We start from the raw sequence: 13,676 nt of genomic DNA on the forward strand, positions 1-13,676 counted from the left end.
ATCTCATAACCGAGTTGCAGTCAGCCTTCATTTTTCCTCATTCAGAGAGGACCGAGTGAGAAATCAGCAGTTTACTTTTGGCTCCAATTCAAAGCAGTGCGCTCCACGAGGCAGCGACCATCCGCTCCATCAATGCAAGCAGAGCACTTACAGCAGCCAGGTCCTGGTCCAGGACCGGGGTTGCTAAGCAATATGGAAATACAAATAATAAACGAATAACAGCCACCTGCAAAAGATTACATGCTGAATTGTACCTTACCACGAAAGCTTATGTTTCAGACTTCATCTCATTTGGATTCAAATTTGCTGAAATTAAATTTTAAAAGATGGAGTGATTATTGTACAGAATGTTTTGAGATATGTAAACACTTTCTGTTCTATTACTGTGAATCACTTTAGAGTTTGTTTTTTTCTTTAAGGCATTTAGAGCATGCAGCTCTGTGGAATACAATGGCTGCTTTGCTTATTACAGCACAGACTTGAAACTGCTTAAATACATTTTTCTGTCAGCATGTATTTGCGATTCCCATAGTTATTTAAAAGGTGACTGTTATTCCATGTACAAATGTGTTGTTAGCATGATTGATGTCAAAACAGTGTTTGCACTCCACATCAGCGAAGATTAAAAGCTGCTCATAAGAAATCCTCTTCACAATGCACAGCAATGTAAACGCACCATACTAGGAAATCTCACAAAAGAAACTTCCCCTCAAGGCCACCTCGGATTTGCTCTATCTGTCAGTTGCTGCCACGTGTCCCTTGGGAAGGCAGCCTCCTTCCCGGCACGCTTGGTCTGTAACCCGCTGGCTGTAATGGCGCCGAGCGCAGCCCCGCGCTGAAGGCCAGCCTTCAGGCAGGGCTCACTCAATGAGAGGAGGACTGGGGAATGCAGAAAGGCCTTCAGCTTTTGGAGTAGATTGCATCCTTGGGCTTTGACCCAGGCAGTTAAAAAGGAAATAAGTGCTGTTACTTGGAAGTGTGCTACCCTAGTGCCCATGGACAAGCACCCAGAAGCAGAGGCCCAGGCAGAAGGGAAGATGCCCTGGTCTCCTCTCAGAGCTGTAGGCCGGTCCTCTGGTGGAGCCATGGAGCCACAGCAGCGCACTGGCCGCACAGAAAGAAAGGGCTAGAGCCAGTGGCTGTGGTGGGATGACACCAGTTCCCAGCTGGAAACCAGAGCAGCCATTTCAGTTGCAAATTACTACAACCTCATGAGCTTAGGGATATGGTTTAGTGGGGACTGTTAGTGTTAGGTTAAAGGTTGGACTCGATGATCTTGAGGTCTCTTCCAACCTAGAAATTCTGTGATTCTGTGATAATGTGCTGACAGGGTAAAATGGGAAAATCCCACAAACAAGACTAATTTGGGGTCATTCCGGTCTCAAGTGAAATTGTGGGAAATGGAATTCTTCACAGGCTCCATTTCTGCTTTTTTTTTTTTTTTTTTTTTTCCATGGTATGCTGATAACGCAACTCACTCTGACCCGGGGCATCCATCTCACCTCCAGCAGCACACAGGCTCCTGTTCTCACCATGTGTCAGGATCCACAGAAACCCTACATGTGCACATCTTCACAGCCAAACCCTGAAGCAGTTTGACTTTCCTCAGCTTGCAGAGAAGCAGTTTAAGCTTGCACTTGCTATGGACCAAAAGCTCTCACACACAAACAGTTACACAAAGCTATAATTTGTAAGCTGAAGCGATTTAATTGCAAATTTCAAATTTCATCACCAGAAGATTATCCTGTCTAGGGAAAAACTCTGTATTCAACCTTTCTACCAGGGCAGTCTTACCCTGTAAGAAAAGGGGTACCTTACTTTCTGAAGAAAAGATAACTTTTTGCCCCCCCCCCCTTTCTTCTCTCTACTTTTTTTTTTTTTTTTTTTTTTTTTTTCTCTGCTGGTAGGCCTGGCTCAAAGGCAGGAGGTTGGCTTTACAGGAAAGACAGGTAAAGCTGTGTACAAACCTTGAAGTGGCAACTTCTGTGGAAGCATGTATGCTCTGTATTCTGGAGAAATGAAGCAAGACAAGGTGGTGCTGAGGCAGCAGAATAAATTATGCTAATCCAAACTACAAGGGAGGTACCATGTTGCACAGCCGGATGTGACTCTTAGTATTTATATTTTTATGAATGCACTCTCTGTACCTTGGTTCCTTAGGAGATTTCACTCTGCATTATCACTTAAGCTCACAATCACCCCATGCTTTGAGATTAATCTCCACAATAAACACCATGCTGACAAACAGAACTGGGGACATCAGGGAGAAACACGGATATTTTTTCAGATATTTTTGTATATTTTTCAGAGATATTAGAAATAAATGTGTAAATAAAAATAATGGTGAAATTCGTCCTGGTGTTGCAACAGGAAAATTTTATGTTTGTGGTAGCCCAAGAAAACATACCGATCAAAATATCAGTGGCTAAAATATCCAGGCTTCAGTTTGCAAAGCTACCCAAGAGTGGCTATGAAACTCAGTTCCCATTAAATTAATCTTACAGATGGCTTTCCAGATCTCAGTCTCAAGCTTGCATTGACATATATTTTCTAAAAGCCTTTGGATAGTCTCCTGATAAAAGGCATACAGTGTTATTTGACTTTCAGAGCACGGGACCCAGGATTATATCTTCAGTACTGATTTCTGACATAAGGTGTGACACTGAACCATTAACCAGCTCCCTACTTCTAAGCATTATCAGTCAGTTATTGCTTAGAAAAGTACTTAATCTATTGGGACAGCCTGAAGCTCCATTAAATGTTTACAAATAGTTTTAGAATAGGTTAAAATCTACATAAAAGGCACAGGTAGTTTTCATATGAGCACTAGGTAAGCATACACCCTTGGCATGAGGAAGAGGGAGCATGCTAGAAACATCTACTAATGGCACCACACTGAAGGCCTGCAATGATGCAGCAGCAGAGATATAACAGATGGAAAGAGAAGATCCCTCAAGATGACTTTCAAGAATGGAATAATGGAGGTGAGATTAAGTTTGAAAATCTAAATACAAGTTCCTACAGACTGATAGGGAGTCTGGTATACAGCACAAACCCAAAGGAAGGATAACAATGTCAATAGAGTCATCGATTACCACTAAATTAAAAGTCCTCAGCATGACAAAGCCATGAAAAGAGCAGGAGATATTTCTAGAGAAAAGTATTTCTAGAGTGATAATGTCACTGTATAAGGCACTATTACCACCTCAGATAAAATTCAGCACAAAGCACCACTGATCAAATAAGAGACAAGTACAGAAGAAACTAAGATAAGCAGATGGATCAGTGAGTATATCTTCCAAGTAAAATTTAAACAGCAGTTCAGTCTAGTTAAGGTAGAGTGGATGTGACTTCTCATAATCTCTTACAAAGACAAAAGACAAGACAAAAAAACAAACAAACAAAAAACACACTATGACAAGGTGGCAACATTTCCTCAGGAACAAAATCAAACTGAAAATAGGGTTAAAAAACAAGTCCTGAAGAATTATGTTCTAAGCTTATCTACCATTACATGGAGAAAGAGCAAAACAGGAACCTAAATTCAATAAAACCTTGGCAATTGAAAGCTCTCTAGGTTTTGGGATAACCTATTTTAGCACAGCCAAACAGCTTCACTGTAAGAATTCATGGCGGAACAGACATTCTTGGAAAAGAGTACTATACTTCCCACTGCCAAAATGAACAAGCTGATCTTATATTTTATAAATGTTTCCTTTCCATAACAGACTGTAATATTTACATTAATTCACCCTAAATGTCATCATTTTATTCCTCCATTAGGCTAAGCCTTCCAAATTAAATTGAATAATCTGATACAGAAATACACTTGCCTTTGATGTGACCTGAAGTGATGCAATCCAGACTACAGCTGGAATCGTTACTTCACTGTTTATTCTCTCTCCCAAGGGAAAAACAAATACACATTACGACGTATGGATTCGTGATTTGTTAAGGTATTGTACTCTAAAAAAATGAATCCTTCTCTGGATTTCATTGTATTAACGCACTTTGTATCCATAACACTCAAGACAACATTCACATTTTCTGCCATCATCTTTAATACAGAAAATTCATTTGTATCCTTCCACAGGCAAAAGAACTCTAGATGAATTTTAGGACACAAGAAAGAGTTTGGCACATAGCTTACAGCCTTGGGAGACAGTCAGGGATTCACAACAACAGGACTTTTTGTCCTGAGCTCAGACTCCACTAACCAGTGCCGAGGGATTCATGGTTCTGCAAGGATGTAGGTCATGCCAGAGGGGACACACAGAGTCCTGCAGGAGCCTGGAGGCAATTAAAAGCAGTGATGCAGCTGAGCATCACCACAGGCAGTGAGAAGGAACTTCCCCTGAGATCGGAAATTGCAGTCAAGATCCATCTATTCATCTTCCATGTCTCTGACAAGAAAGGATGACTTGGTTATAAAGCCTTTCAGATGTAATGAGTTACTACTAGCAAAATTCTCAAAAGACGTCATAGGTTACTGAAATGGTGCTAAAGTATTTAATAAAGAGAAAACCCTGCAATAATAACAAATATGAATTCCTCTAATCATGCTTTTTAGACTGTATCTGGTTCTTCCAGTTATTCCATTTGGGGCCCCTGACAGTACAAATAGATAACTCTCATATGCAGAGTACAGGCAATACCAGAAAAAAGTTTGATTGTTAGCTAGCAACAAAAGATCCCAAAGTTCTGCTGCACTGCCTGAATAGCCAAAATGTACAAAATTTATTGGAAGATTCTGAAAGAGGGAAAAATAAAATCAGCCAAAGATGACCTATTTTTGATTTCATAAACAGATGGGATCAAGTTAGCATTTCCCTTCCAGTTGTCATGGGTTAGAGACCAGGGAGCAAACAGATACAGCTGCTCAGGTCCCAGTTATCAGCAGAGAAAAACAACTGCAGGTACATTCCTTGTTCAAGGAGAAGAAAATGCTAGGTAACTTTACTGAGGAAAGGGCTTGAGGAACTTCTGACATGTCAATGGCTATAGAGAAGCCCATCCAGAAGTGCAAGTACCAGACTCTATGGTCTGTATATCATTAAAAAAAATACACTTGACCACCATTAACTTTCATATTAAACATATAAGGAGAGTCTTAAATGCTACAAACAGACAGTGCAATGGTAGATAACACACCACAGAAGTACTGAAGATCTAAATGCAACCTGATTCAGAAAGATCCCAGAATTGTCTCAGCACTATTATCACCTTTGGGGCAACCAGCTCACACTGTCACCTGCAGAGGTTGGCAGGGCACAGCGGCTCTCCTCTTGACTAGTAGCATTGCCCTTTTCTCCCTAGCAAAGCAGTGGCACTAGCTGAGCTGCCGTAGCTAGTGGATGAGCTGGAACCCACCAAGGTTCAGACCATGATGAGACAGCAAATTCCCTCCTGAAAGAGAATGAAAAACTGACAACATCTTGCACCACAAAGGTGAAATCTTTTGGGTACAGGTTCTACCTCCAGAAGAGGAGATAGGATCAGTCAGGTAAGCAGTGACCATGACAGCAACTTCTGCACCACCCATAACCCTGCAAAACATCACCAAGTCCTTGCCCAGAGTGGTTAATACCGCAGCATTGGGGTGGGATCATACGAGAATCAACTGGTTTCCACGCTCAGCATTTCAACACACACTGGAACTGCTCAGATCTTATCCCTCCCATCATTAAGCTTCTCATTAGTTAAAACCTACACAGCCCCTCCCGGGTCACATGGAAAATGGCCACCCTTCAGTCACCCCCAGAGGGGGAGGAAGCCCACATTAGGCAGAACATTACAAGTCTTTTTTTTTTCTTGAGTTCATCAGGTATGGGTCATCATTTGAACTTCACTGGCCCTGTGATGCTGTCTTGTCCATTCTTCATAAATGACACTTGGATGAACCAGTACGTGAGCTTTGAATTGGCAGAGGCATTCATTTCAAAATCAGGAGGAATCACAAAAATATCAATAGGCATTTAAAAATGAAACATTAATTATTTTTCAAAAGGTGCAGTATGCAAGTTCCCTGATGCCTTTACAATACCATTAATCTAAAAAGCAAATCAAAAAACAAATAAACAAAGAAACAAACAAACAAAAAAAAAAACAAACACATAACATTTACAAGTTACTAAATTAACAGGGAACCTTTAGAGAGATGATGAAGGAAATTTAGAAGAAGCCTGTTTGATACTATTCAAAATTCTCAAATGAAGGAAGGGACTTCTTAAGGAAGGATTAATTAAAAGTTGTTTGTTTTTTTTTCTTTACATTGATAGAATTTGTGTTTACATATTTAAGTCTGTTTTGACCTTCAGAAATCTAGCAAATAAATTTTTTTATTAAACTATCTCAGTGGAGGAATTTAGCAGTTCCTCATCTTGTCCCTGAGGTTAACTGAGGATATGATATGTTTAGCAGGCACAATCAAAAAAAGTATGTGCAAGTCCTACCTAAAGCAACCTTTAAATTATCAAAGTAGACACAGCAAGGGTTGAGGCAAACTCTTCACCTGGCAGGTCCAATTCCCGTATGGTGGTTTGGCTGGAGACTCCAGAATGACACAATTCCAGTAAATGACTGTCTCTAACGATACCCTCCCTTCCTTCTGAACATAAATAACAGCATAATGAAAATGACTTTTCACCTTTCAGTTTGTAGGCATCACCAAAAGAAATAGAACTCCAAACCCCTCTGTTAAAGACAGAATAAAATTAAGTGACAGTAAGATGACTGCAGCCTACCATCTTTTTGTTTTATCATTTCACTGTCCTCTTTTGTATGAAACACAGGTCACCTGTTGCTCTTTTCAGCTCGGTCCCACACTGTCACCCCCCTGCCTGTCTCAGCAGAGCTCTCTTTTTCTCCCTACAGAGACAAATTATAACTTGTGCATATAACATTCTAAAACAAAGTGTCATGTATCCTAAAACATGAGATAGTACACATCAATTAAACCCAATACTGTATTTAAAAGACTATCAACAATTTCTCTGTAGACAGTACTTCCATGAAACTAAAATGAATTTGGGTAGGCATAAAGGAAAATTATTACAAAAATGAGCTGTCACCTAGGAGACCTGTAGCGGTGGAAGAGTAGAAGACGCTGTTTATTGTGAAGAATTTAATGAGGCAGAGTAATACTGAGTCAAGAGAATATTAAGACAGGCAAATCAAGAACCAGGAACTGGAAGCTAAGCCAGAAAAACTTGCACAAGAATAAGGCAGAAGTTGAGCAGTGAGGTAGCTACCCACTGGAATAAACTACTAAAGGAAAAGATGGATTTTACACTTAAATGTGTTTTCAAGGCTGCAGTCCAGCTAATATTTCTCTTCAAAGGAGCAACTGAGGCTTTCCAGTGGGGGACCACGCTATCTCATTGAATGACCCACCAGCAGACACCACAGCCTGCCTTTCCATCCATCTTCACACCTGGAGCTCAACAGCTGAGGTGACACTTCCCAACAACTGTCCTTAGATCACAGGATCCTGAAATAGCTCTTTCTTTCTGAGATCAACAGGTTGGCTGCTTTTCATACAGTAAATGGAAAAAGCAAGTCCCAGGAGGCAGTTTAAAGTCATAAATCAGTATAATCTGTCAAAATGCCTAACACTTTCCATTGCTCAGACTATGGAAATGACAACCCAAGCTCACAGGCAGTGCTATTAGGTGGGAAACCTCCAGGCCACTGGAGAACTTCTGTTTTGAGGACTGAACACTTGGGAAATACTACTAAAAGATCTATTTACAGAAAATTCTATCTCACCACTTTGAGACCACCATAAAAGAGTAAAATTTTCTTTTCTGCAATCTCTGCTTTGGCACAGCAAGAAGAAAAAAAAAAATAAAATGCTGCTGTGTGAAGTCCCTGAACTGCAAAGTCTGCGTACGGTGACAGAAAGAGCTCCAGATCTCCTAAGGAAACACTCTAGCTCTGTGTCACTTATCTCCAGGAATAACAAGCAGGTATTTCACTTCAGAACCCTGCTGACAGCTTGCAAGGTGTGAATTGTGAAATGGTTCTGTCCCTTACAGCAAGCACATAAGACCATCTCCCACTCGCAAAAGAAACAAGCAGAAAAAGAAGACCAGGAAAACAGATAGGGCTGGCCAACACCAGAAAAATGATCAATTTGTGGATTTACATGGCACAGAGTTATACTGAATAGCAGCATATTATATCTGTAAACATACAGCTGTGTAACTGCACGAGAGAGAGGTCCCTGACTGGAGAAGAAAGTGCTGATTACTCTACTTGTTAAAGGTTAAATTCCTGGCACGTATGAGTGATTGGACTTTTTTAATTAATAAAACTTCTCACTGATTGAAACCTTAAATGCCAGTCAATCTGCTTGAAATTTTGCTATTTGGTTACTCACTTAATCTAAAAAAGCATGTATTAATTCTCTGCGGGAAGGTGAAAAGGCCTACGTGACTCCTCCATGACCTGCTGCTAGGCAGCCTGCACCACCAGCCATGGTCCTCCTCCTCAGGCTGCTGCTGAATGGATCTCAGTTTCCCTTTAAGTTTAGGAAAGCCACAGAATTGCACATATTTACCAACCTTTCCCCTTAGGGGAATATACCTAAGCAACCTTTCCCCTTAGGGGAATATACCTAACGAACAGCCATCCCGCTGTTGTCCTGCCTTGTTCTAGCACGGAGGGTGATCCCTTGCACTGAGCTGCACAGCAGAGCAGAGGCTGTGACATCACATTCACTCCTGCTTACTGCCAGATTTCTACATCCTCAAATGCTTATTCCTGTATGGATATACAGTGAAATGTAGAACTTACATGAATGTACATTGGTCCTGGAACGATGAAAGTGTCCTTGCAACTACAAAGTAACTAGCAAGTGTCAAAGCAGACCGACGTAAAAATGTAAAATCCCACTTTCAGGAGTATTTTTTAGTCATTTCATAACCCAAGACATTTTATAAAAATGGTAACACAGAACAGTAACTCAGAAGTAGGAGCTTTGCTCCACCCACCTCCAATCCTGCTTATTCTGAGAATTATTATTTACCAAGCATTCCCATAAAGCCTACAGAGGACTCCATATCCAGAGGACTTCCCCAGGAAAGGGAAGAACACGGCACATCTGGATCACAGACTCAAAATGCCCAAATGGACAACTTTCAACTACCAGTGGGCTGACATTCCAAATCAAACATCGAGAAAAATGGATCCCATCAAACTTCTATCCTGCTAATACAAGGAAAATGGAAAACACATGGAAATACAATTTATTTTTAACTAAATTGCAGTTCAGTAAAATTATTTCTGTAAACATTTGGTAAGACTTTCTGTAAAAGAAAGACTACAAAACTCTCCCATGTAAGGTTTTTCATTCATCTGAATCTCATGTGGAGGGGCCTGGTGCCAGCATAACGTGGTGCTATGAAGACGCTCCATCCTGCTATCCCAATACACCCTTTATGTTCATTCTGATTGAACCAAAGGGTGTTCACAGCCAATTCTTCTGATAATCACCCCATCCCTGGAAGCCTACATCTTTCTCCACTCCGAAAGCATGAAACTATAAAAGATGCATGAATACCAGCAAGCATAATTTCTTTTATTGTATTTCACAGGACTTTTAGCGATTATTATACTGCAACAAAAGCAAAGTCCCTTTCACTCTACCTCCTTTTGGGTGTTCAGCAAAATTCCTAGCCCAAATCATTGAAAATAAAAAATAGTAGGAGTTTAGCTCCATTAAGGCTTTACTACCTATAAACAAGGAATGTAAAGTTGCTGTTCTGCAAAACTTGGAGATCATTTACCTCCTTAGTAGGAGGAAGTTTATTCCTTTCCTCCCAGACTCACTTTTACTTCTGCTCTGACCCAGTCATAATGGAACTTCTGATGCCATAGGTGAGGTATTTCACGTTTACGATAAGTAACTGATGTCACAACCATGGGACTGTGATCTCACTCAAGTGGGTATCTGACGCACAGAGTGAAAGTTATTGTTCAAACACAAACAGCAGAAATAATTGCAAAAGTAAAGCAAATGAACAGTCAAGTAAATTAATTCCTTTTTGAATTACTGTTCCTGTTTTAGAAGTCCAAATGACTCTCATTTCCTATTTAGAAAGCCTGAGGGGGTGAAAAAGTGTCCAAGATGGTGAAATTAAAAATTAGCTATTGAGCATGAAACATGCAATAATTGCACTTCATAGCATTTTTATTGCCTCAGTGTTGTATGAATCACTCTACAATCCCACACTGTTATGATGAAGAAAATGACACCAATAAAGTTGAAGCAATTGATGTTATGACTTCATCAATCCAAGACTAAAGGCATGCACATAATGACAAATATTTTTGAAGAAGACTGAGAAAATTACCACCTCATTTTGGAGAAGCAGAAATTTCATCTTTATATCTTCCTTAAGATTAGCCGTTTTCACACCAAAAGATGGAATATTGAAATAATCCTCAGCATTTCTCCAGATGACACAACCTTGCTTTCCCTTCCAGAAACCAGCCAAGATTTGGGTTTTCAAGAGTAATGAATGAAGCTAACAAACAGTAAGGCTACAGCTAATACAGCTGTCCTAATTCCAACATTTTCACTCCTTCCAGGTTTTGCATCAAGGTAGTATTATTTTAGCAATGAACTGCACTCGGCTTTATTTTAAGAAAGTCTACAAACTCTGGAAGTGTGAAGCTGAATTATCTCTACAATTTCACTAAAACCAAATAAAGTTCAATTTATTGCTACTTAAAACTTCCAAGAGAACAATAATCTACACTTAAGACAACAAAGCAGCAGCGCAACAATCTATCAGATAGAACATCAAAGGTGCAGAGCAGAGAAGTTACCTCCCGCAGGGAGATCGTGTCTTCTTTTCACAGTCACGCTCAACAGCTACCCAAATGCAACCTCAAATTCCTTCCACTGGTAGCTAAACTTCAACATGACTAAATAAATAAGAACATTAGTCTGGCTGTATTAAAAATAAATAAATAAAATAAAATAAAAATAAAGACAATATAACCAAAGCACCACCTCCCCTTCTACCTCTTTAAAGCATCACTAAATCCAAACCTGTTCTCTAACAGCTGATCCTGATGATTTTTTTTTTCTCTCTTCCATAAATACTAGCTTTCTTTTCCTAATTGAGTGGCAAGGCATCTTGACTGAGGTATTAAAATCTCTGTTAGGATTGTTTCCTTTAATATAATAGCTCATTTCCCTTAAAAAATCATTAATGGAAAATAAAGCCCTTTTTGTTAACTCTAATCTTGCTTCCTTACAACAGCGCCAGAGGCTTTTTAGTATGGATCAGGTCATGAATATTACAATGTGCAGCAGCAATGTGTGGCAACAAAGGACGCAGATTATGCATACAATAGTAATACCTTCTTTCTTTGATGGAAAAAAAAAAAAAAAAAAAAGAAAAAAGAAAAAAAAAGAAACAGCATCCATTGATCTGGACAAAAAGTCAGTTCCTCTTAAATCAGTTTTCCTGCTACTTACAAAATCCAGGTTTACAGGATGAATTAATAGCAGAGCACAAACCTTAACATGATGAATCAGGAGTACTACAGGCTGTGATATGTCCTATTTCATTTTATGTCAAAAAGTCTGGCCTGTTTCACGTGAAGTACAGATATAAAGTTAGAAGGTACTATTCTTGCTTAACGTTTCCTAGTAGACTCATGGCAGATAAATTAGGAACAAACAAAGACTATATACAGGCAGGCACAATTCCCAAAGAATGAAAGCACCAGCAAGAACAGTATTGGTCAGAAATGCAATATAAAACAGTGAAATGAAATCCACAGCTAATTTATCAATCGGTACTTCAATTCAGAAAAACACACCCCTGTAAATTGTGTATTTTTCCTTGGGTAATGCTGGAACACACGACAACTGCAGCCTATTTGCCTACTGGAAACAGACACTTCTATAGTCTTTATATGAGTACACAGGGAGAGAAAAAATGAGCAATAAGTAAATTTAAGTGCGAAGATGTTATTCATACACACCTACTACCCATTAAAGAGCCCTCCACAAATTGCTTTACAACCAGCGAAAGCTTATTTCCAGAAATCCAAACATTTACTTCAAGTTAAAATACAATAAAGAGGTGTATTGCATTTATGATGTCCTGTTCCCTTACTGTAACTTAGCAAAACTTCAGGTGATGCTCACATTAAATTTCAGTTGCCTGACCCAAAGGAATTAGCCCCACAACACTACACACTGTAGGGAAGTGAACCTTTCTGTCCTACCACAATACGCCAGTTCAACTCTGCCAAAAATTGCCTGCTGGACCTGGGGTGATAAATCAAACAAAGACTTCTAAGATACCTTCCTCAAAGACGACACTGACATTCTTCAGCAATATGCAGGATTAACATCTAATGGGGCAAGTCTGTCAAGAAGAAACCTTGGAAAGATGATGTTGGCTTTACAGACAAATCTCTGAATTTGGGGGGCAGGCTGGAATCCTCACTTTAATTAAATTCTAATCTGCTTTTCCCAGGTTTTACAAAACGCTGTCTCAAATAGGCTTATCTCCTAAGAAGTGTGGCACGATCTTCTCATTAAAGATGTTACAATGAAACACATTAGTACTAAAGGCATAAAAGACTAAGAAAATTATGGACATTTTCCCCCCAAAGTAGTGGATTTTCCTAATACCACTTTTTTTTAAAAAAAAAACCAACATTGTACAATTACAAGTCCGCTTGAAAAGTGGGAGCTTGATGTTTAAGTGTTTTTCCAATGTTATCTCCATTTTGTTCTTTAATTAATAAAAGGATGCATGCACTGACATTATAAACACTAATTTGCTATTTAGCATCCCAAATTAGGAAGCATAAACATTTATGCACTTCATTAAACACTACCTAAGAACACTTTGAGATTAACAGGAGACAAGCTAGGCTGTTAAAAGTAATTTCAGAGTAAGCATAAGCCACCGTAAGGACACTCCTCCTCTCCTCAACCCTTGCTACAAGTTCCCCCTGGCTCCATCCTGTTGGCACAAGCCCTGACAAAATGAACCTTGGAAATGGTGTGATCTGACAGCCTTGTGTAAAATCACAAGTGCCGGCTTAAGAATGAGGCTGGAACGCAGGGCCACGGGCAGAGAAAGCGGGGCGTACTCTTTTGGCAGCATGACACACTTGGATCGGCTTAAGCCTATCACAAAATTGCACCTTAGAAAGCATGAAACAAATGCTTATGCCCTAAATTAAGACATCATTTAAGCACGTGGTGTGCAGGAATAGATGACGGGCTGCTTTCCCCACCTTTCCTGAAGCAGGCACTGCAGTTCCAGCACGCCACCTCCTCCCCTCAAGCCACCCCAGCCCTTGAAGGAACCCTCGCTTTGCTCCCTTCCCATTATCTGCACACACAGGACATTGCAACAGGCTTAACGTCAGGGTATGCCAGCACTAAAGGAAGACGATAACAAATGGCAAGTGTCTCAAAGCTACAGGAAGCAGATTGCAGTGGTAGAAAGAAACAAACGCTGATGTTTGGGAACAGACGAGCTAAAAGGTAGGTAATCACACCTGTGTGTGGAAAATAAATGGAAGGTTAACTAAAATCACAAATATAACAAAATCTCAAGACTCATCAGAACAGGCCCTAAGTTACCTCTACAAATCTTTTTCTTAACATCCTTCATGAAACAAGAGTTAAGGCT

At 39.8% G+C, this 13,676-nt stretch overlaps 1 protein-coding gene across 7 annotated transcripts in view; it reads right to left on the reverse strand.

Annotated features, from left to right (window-relative positions):
• Positions 1-13,676, reverse strand: part of BEND5 (BEN domain containing 5) — a 923,615-nt gene that overhangs the window by 324,892 nt on the left and 585,047 nt on the right. The gene's annotated exons all lie outside the window — the stretch shown is intronic.

Source organism: Anas platyrhynchos, chromosome 8 (assembly GCF_047663525.1).
Source record: "Anas platyrhynchos isolate ZD024472 breed Pekin duck chromosome 8, IASCAAS_PekinDuck_T2T, whole genome shotgun sequence".
Taxonomy (NCBI): domain Eukaryota; kingdom Metazoa; phylum Chordata; class Aves; order Anseriformes; family Anatidae; genus Anas; species Anas platyrhynchos.